The 6,470-nt window shown below is 43.0% G+C and overlaps 1 protein-coding gene across 1 annotated transcript in view; it reads right to left on the bottom strand.

The window, feature by feature from the left end:
* bbs9 (Bardet-Biedl syndrome 9) overlaps window positions 1-6,470 on the bottom strand; it is a 166,897-nt gene that overhangs the window by 1,730 nt on the left and 158,697 nt on the right. The window lies entirely within an intron of this gene.

Genomic DNA, 6,470 nt, shown 5'->3' with positions numbered 1-6,470 from the left:
TGAAAAATTAAAGCTGATGTTGTTTGTCTGCTGTTTCTCAGGAAGTGCTCGAGATGGATGCAGTGCACTGCGGGTAATGCACTGAGGTGTTGAGAGAAGCAGAAAAGAGCAAAGCCCAAAGCTAGGCTGGATGAGATAGGAGCTTTAGGATAAGAGCAAAACTCAGTCAAAGACACACTCCCCTCAATACTCTGCATTGAACTGTGGCCTGCAGGAATACACAGCCATAGAAAGACCTAAAGCCTGCATGCCCAGCTTTTCTAATTAAAACACATGACTGGAGGCAGACCACCCCCCCACACACACACACCCCCACCCCCTGCCAAATACAAACACACATTCTGCAGCCCCGCCTCCTCCAGATTGGACTGGCTCTCTGATAAGATGATAACGGGACCGTTGTCTGCCAACAATGAGACGCACTTCTTATCTCCATGAGAACAGAGAGGGTTTAGAGACTGGAGACTACAGCCTGGTATCTCACTGAGCGTGTGTGTGCGTGTGTTTGTGTCCGTGTGTGTGTGTGTGTGTGTGTGTGTGTGTGTGTGTGGAGACTGAAGTGCAAGAGCAGCCTCCAAGTGACTGCGTGTGTCTCTGCATGTATCTGCCTTTGCATGTACAGTATGTGGAGACTGCAGACTGCTCCGTAAAAAGTGTGTGTGTGTGTGTGTGTGTGTGTGTTCACAGACTCCAGAGAGGAGCTCTAATCAGACCACTCATCGTCTAGAGCTTGGAGAGAGAGAGAGACTCTGTGTGTGTGTGTGTGTGTGTGTGTGTGTGTGTGTGTGTGTGTGTGTGTGTGCAGACGGCTGCCATAAACTGTTCTGAAGTATGTAACTCACTGAAATGTCTTTTTTTATAATGAAGTTTAGACACATTTAAACATTTAATCAAGGGGAATTTACAATTAGTTGTTTAAGTTTGATTTGTCAGTCGTCACCAAATTCATTTGGCATTAGAAAAGAATCTGCTGCACCGCTGTTAGTGAGGATCGGACATGTGGTCTGAGGTAATAAGAAATACATTTGAAAAGAAAGATTGAGGAAGGGGAAACATTTGAATCCATGAGGAAGGTGAAAATAAAACATTGTAAGATATAGTTTACCGTGTAAAAATGATAGAAAAACAGATTAAAGTCCAGGAGAGAGTCTCCTAGTTCTCAGGGTCTGTCACAGTAGCCAACATCGTTATCCTATAATCGCTTTTGTGTGACTGTAGTTCCTCTTCTTCTACTCAGAAAAGGTCGCCCAATCTTACAGAATTTGCCAGATGAACCTCGCGGTGTGAGCTTCAATTTTTCTGGTCTCATATAATAGAAACAGATATAATAGATAACCCTGTTCCACTGTGTATGAGACGGATGGACTGCGTCCTTCTGTTCCAGTAGAATTAGACGACGGATGTCATTTCACATCCTTTATTTCCACGGCTGCTCGCACGGGATGGAAAGTGAAGACAAACATGGAGGACGTTTATACATCAGCAGGTTCAAATCAGAGTCTGCAGCTACAGTTTCACACTCTAACGGACGGTTTACGACACACTGACTGAGGAGGCTCATCAAACCGCTCGTGATTTCCCCTCCCACAGCGACGTGTCTGCCCACCCGACATAGGGGGAAATAACTCCAAAGTAGCACACTACCTCATACACATCGGTACAAACATGAACACAAACCCACTCTAATTAATGCGCACACGCAGAACAAGTGCAAACAAGTAATTTGCGAACACGAACCACACAAATAGGCGACCGCAAACTGTTTGTGTAAAAAGTGACATGCAAATGTTGCCTCTCCCTTTCTCTCTGTGACCTCAGAGCTTTTACAGCGAGACATGAAAGGAATTCTGGGAGAGGGTGTGTCAGTATTGAAGCAATAAAGATGTAGAGAGAAAGAAGTCGTGTGCCTGTTTATAAATCGAAAGGTTTGTACATATGCTGGCCTAATATGTGTTTTCAGCTCCGGCCCGTGTGTGTGTGTGTGTGTGTCGTGAGGTTGTGACAATATGTGTGAATCAGTGCTGTTATGTGTGTGTTTGTGAAAATGATATTAGAGCATGTGAGCAGTTTAATCCTGTAGCGACAGTCTAATCCTGACTGGATGTTAACCGTCTGGTCACCACTACACACACACACACACACACACACACACACACACACACACACACACACACACACACACACACACACACACCTCTGTCTGCACATCACCCCTCAGCAGCTGAACTAACAGATAGCAGGAGTCTATGTCCGTGTGTGTTTTGTGATGTTATTTGATGATTAAAAACTCTGCAGCAGGACACTTTCCAGTCACTGGTCGCGTTTCCATCACAGTTTTGTTGCCACATAGAAACGATTTTTTTATTTATTTTTTGTCTGTGTTTCCACTGAGTGATGTTATGCAGATAAAAGCTTTGCGCGATATTGTTGCAATTAAATGTCGGCGACAGGTTTCCAGCAGTCTGCCTGGTGATGAAAGTGTGTCAGAGGTCAACGGGCTTCACCTCTCCTGCTTGTTTTTTAAAGGTGAAGTGACAGGAGCGTTCACAGGACTCCTGCACCTTTAATTGTAGGTTTTATTTTGTGAATTAGGAAATAAAATCAAGGTTAACGTGTCATGTGTCATCCACCATGTTGAAGGGATACAATTTAAGATTCACTTCATTATTGGTTTTGATTTTATTTCTCCAGGATGAAACTCATCATTCACGTTATGGGTAAATTAGATTTTTTATTAATTTTTTTCTAACTTTGTTGAGCCCGTCCTTTAACTTCTCTGTTTTTGATGCAACAGCCGATCAAGACTTTCTGAGATTGAGGAATCTTTTTAAAGGTTTTACTTATTTATTTATTTATTGTTTAATAACAATACATATAAAAATAAAGGTTTTCGCTCTTAAAAGCTAAATCCCAGTATTTATACTATTAACTGATTAAAATGTGGTGCATTTATCTGTTGCTAGCAGAGTATAACTGATACTGGATACCTGCTTTTGTTTAAATATATATTCATACAGCTCTAAACACATTTAAATATCTTACACTGAGAAATAAAATTTCTGTTGCAGTTTTTTGTGTTTTTGCTTGTGTTGAAGTCTTGTGGTGCTGAAATGGACAGCTCCTGTAAAGATGACTCCACATGCATCTTCTAATTTGATTCAATATATATATAAATATATTTTTTATTATTGTCACAGTACTTTATCTATACTTCAAATGTTGATTGTAGGAGTTTCGGTCTCGGTCTTTCTCATGCGATCACTTGTCATCACTTCGATGATGTTGTTGTTGCGTCTTTTAATGTTTGATTTTAATGCTGTCAGCACTTCAGTTCTCAGAGGTTGTATTTGTTTTTCTTTATCGTCGAAGCGCGGAGGTTCTTACTAAAGAGTCGATGAAAAGGAAGTGATGGTGAACATGAGGTCTGGTGGGAATGATCCAGGACATTCTCATGTGAGACCTTGGATCTGCGTAGAATAACACTCTTATAAAAGCAGAATCTGTGAAATCTTTCCTTGCACTTGTGCGTCAAAAACCATTTTCCAGCTCCCAGGGAAGCGTTCGTCTCCTCCTCGGTTTTCTTTTTTTCACTACACAAGCAGAAAATAAAAGAGCGCGTGAGAGCCGGGACCTCAGGGGAGCAGTAGCAAAGAGTTGATAAACATTGACGTTGTAAGACAAGATGGCAGCTTCCCTCCTGTATGGAAATCCAGAGAGGGTCAGGTCACATCTCGTCAGTCTGCTACCTCAACAAACTAACAAAGTGGAAGCCTGTAGACTAAACAGAGCGGAGGCCGGTGCTTCGTGTCCCTCCGAGCAGCCGGGGAACGAAGTGACGTTAAGCCCTTCTCACATGGGACACGGGAGCTACCTGGAAACGTCTGGTGGTTTTCGTCAGGATTTACCATGGTCCGCAGCCATTACAATCCCATGTGAATCTGCTACAGCCGTGTCTGGATGGGATCAGTCTGACAGGAAACCATGGGTAATGTAGTTCCTTACATTGCACATCATTTGCTCCGGTGAACGATCCTTTAGGGAATAAACCTATTATAATATTGCTCCCCTAAATTACTGAGGAGGTGTTTCATTTTCAGGGAACATGCTTTTCAGCAAAAAAAAAAATATGGGAAATCACCCCGCTCATGCAGAGGCTGCCTGGTCTAATGACACGATTCCCCTTGTGTGGTTTGTTAGCTGGTTCTGTGCAACTGACGCATTTGGTTGTGCGTCTCCTTCAACCGAAGTTTAGTTTTCCATGTTTCCATATTCATCTTAGAACATTTTAATTTGAACAGAGATGGTTTATTAGTCCATTGTGGTAACTTCACCTCAAACTGTATGATTACTTTTTTTTTTTTGTCATGGAATCAGTCTTCGTGTATACGTATTAGTCAGGTTTGGGTTTGTGGTTGCCAGTTCAAATCCCATGGTGAACTGTGGATAGGAAAAGTGAATGAGTAACGCTCGGTGAACACCCAGCTGCTGCAGGGAGCTGCTCCGTGGTTGTAGTGGGCTGGAAAACAGCACGAAGCCCGACCGTCCCTGGAAACATCATGATTTGAAGTTACTGTGCTGCTGTTGTTTTCACGAGGGCTTCAACATTTTGAATTTTACATTTTCTGATGTTAAACTGAATTATTGATGTAAAAAATGGTGGGTGGTTATAGCACTGTTGTTTCACAGATGAAAGGTTCTTTATATTTTTATTCTACATCTGCTTTGCATGTTTTAATTTGAGATTTTTGTGCCTTTAAACTTCATAGATTCATGTGATGATAAACATGAGTTTGATAAATGAATTAAAAAGGCAGCTCAATGCAGAGCTGACAGTCAATTATTGATGTCTCTGCATTTATTGATTGATCTATTGACCTGATTATTTTGAAATGTTACGTCATATGTTTTTTCTTCCTTTTAAGATGCGTTTACGGCATCTGCGTATCCGCTGCGTTCAGTGGTGTTACGTCATTAAACATGCATCATGTGACGCCTGCAGCACACGGGATGAGCGGTGCAGATGAAAGCCGACAGGTAAAGCAGCCATGATGTGTGAATGTGATGAAACTGTTGATATTCTGCAGAGTTTATGGGCAGTGATGCCGAGCAGTAGGACAGTGGAGTTGATGAGCGTGGAGTCAGATGAAAAACATTAGGTGGCGTCACTTTGACGTGTGATACAGATCTCTGCGCTGCCCTTACAATGAACCTCAGAGGTTTTTATATACGTTCTCCAATACGGATATACACTGCGTACACATGAATAGATATTCACATAATCCTCTTAAGACAAAGATCCTCCTGTAGCATTCCCACAGTGCTCTGACCTCTTCTTTCAACATACCCAGCCTCTTCATCTTCCACTGGAGTTTAGAGGGCAACACTTGTTTGTTCCTTGTGGAACAAAAACAAAAACCACAGCAACAAAAGTCAGCGTGTTGATTAGATAAGGTGAGCGACGCTATCTGTGCTGCGTTCAAAGCCCACGTTCTGCCTGAATTCCCGTGTTAGCAGCAGATCGCGGCGTTGCATTCATCTGCAGGCAGCCGTAGTCAAAATAGAGGCGGCCGCCCAGATTGCCCGCATCTCGACCAATCGGCATGGAGGAGACTGCAGCTGAAACCTGCCGATTTACAGAATCCACTCTGCAGAGAGTGTGTGAATGTGTTTGTGAGGACGAGAGAGGACGAGAGAGAGAGAGAGAGAGAGAGAGAGGGAATCTGCCAAAGAAGGACTGATTGGATCTGTGGTGTGGTGTGTGTCTAGGAGTGTGTATCTGTGAGTGTGTATGGCGACTGAGATCATTTGTGCCTCTGTTTTTTTGTGTGTGTTTGTGTTTGTGTGGTTCAGACGAGGCGGTCGCATAGAACACAACAGTATTATGTGAAAGTCTAAAAACAAAGCTGTGTGGTCAACAGCGTGGGAAACACACAAACACAACAGACGGAAAAAGGCTCAAAAGTTGATTGTTAAATACTAAGAAAGAAGAGACTGAGTTCATCACTCAACTCACAAAACAAACGGTACAACTCAGAACACACACACTGGCCTCACACACTCACGTGTCACCATAAGACGAAGGCTACACACACGCACTTCACGTGAGCTACGTTTACATCTGCTGTCCAAACCACTTCAAGCCTCTATCTCGATCCGTTTTAGTTTGAAAACTCTGGGTTGTGTTTTAGTCCGGACGTGCGGAGAAGAAGACGCAGATGATTGGGTCTCATCGGTCTCGACCACCAGTGGCGAAAGCAACACGGATAACGAGCGTTACGAGTGTTGCCGACCTTGTTGTCTTTGCTAGCAGCTGTTAAATTCTGCATTTTAACGCTACAACTGTCTTTGCTGTTCCTTGCTTAAAGCATTTTCTGCAACCAAGCAACCGCAGAGTGAACAATCTGCTTCCTGGCACACACACGTCCAATCAATGTGTGTGAATGTTCGTGTGATAAATGTTTTCACTTGCG

This window comes from Seriola dumerili, unplaced genomic scaffold (assembly GCF_002260705.1).
Source record: "Seriola dumerili isolate Sdu_G_001 unplaced genomic scaffold, Sdu_1.0 BDQW01000092.1, whole genome shotgun sequence".
NCBI classification, from domain to species: domain Eukaryota; kingdom Metazoa; phylum Chordata; class Actinopteri; order Carangiformes; family Carangidae; genus Seriola; species Seriola dumerili.
This window is presented reverse-complemented; position numbering and strand designations above follow the sequence as displayed.